Source organism: Terrapene carolina, unplaced genomic scaffold, assembly GCF_002925995.2.
Source record: "Terrapene carolina triunguis isolate 2854851 unplaced genomic scaffold, T_m_triunguis-2.0 Scaffold139, whole genome shotgun sequence".
In the NCBI taxonomy this organism is placed as follows: domain Eukaryota; kingdom Metazoa; phylum Chordata; order Testudines; family Emydidae; genus Terrapene; species Terrapene triunguis.
Window position 1 is genome coordinate 15,473,642 of NW_020664490.1, and position 898 is coordinate 15,474,539.

The following is an 898-nucleotide window of genomic DNA, read 5'->3' on the forward strand; positions in this document are numbered from 1 at the left end:
AGGATGGAAGAATCCCATGCACTGGTACAGACTAGGGACCGAATGGCTAGGCAGCAGCTCTGCAGAAAAGGACCTAGGGGTTACAGTGGATGAGAAGCTGGATATGAGTCAATAGTGTGCTCTTGTTGCCAAGAAGGCTAATGGCATTTTGGGCTGTATAAGTAGGGGCATTGCCAGCAGATCGAGGGACGTGATCATTCCCCTCTATTCGGCATTGGTGAGGCCTCATCTGGAGTACTGTGTCCAGCTTTGGGCCCCACACTACAAGAAGGATGTGGAAAAATTGGAAAGAGTCCAGCGGAGGGCAACAAAAATGATTAGGGGCTGGAGCACATGACTTATGAGGAGAGGCTGAGGAAACTGGGATTGTTTAGTCTGCAGAAGAGAAGAATAAGGGGGGATTTGATAGCTACTTTCAACTGCCTGAAAGGGGATTCCAAAGAGGATGGATCTAGACTGTTCTCAGTGGTACCAGATGACAGAACAAGGAGTAATGGTCTCAAGTTGCAGTGGGAGAGGTTTAGGTTGGATATTAGGAAAAAACTTTTTCACTAGGAGGGTGGTGAAGCACTGGAATGGGTTACCTAGGGAGGTGGTGCATTCTCTTTCCTTGGATGTTTTTAAGGTCAGGCTTGACAAAGCCCTGGCTGGGATGATTTAGTTGGGGATTGGCCCTGCTTTGAGCAGGGGGTTGGACTAGATGACCTCCTGAGGTCCCTTCCAACCCTGATATTCTATGATTCTATGATTCTATTTGGCAGTTTCCAATTTACTTTAGTTCTTTAAGTGAGTTTCCTCATTCTTCCAAGGAGATTTCCCTTTGAAATGAATGACTGCGACACCACAGGAAAAACTGGAGACATCAGCAAATCCTGTCTGAGCTGCTGACCAGGCACCT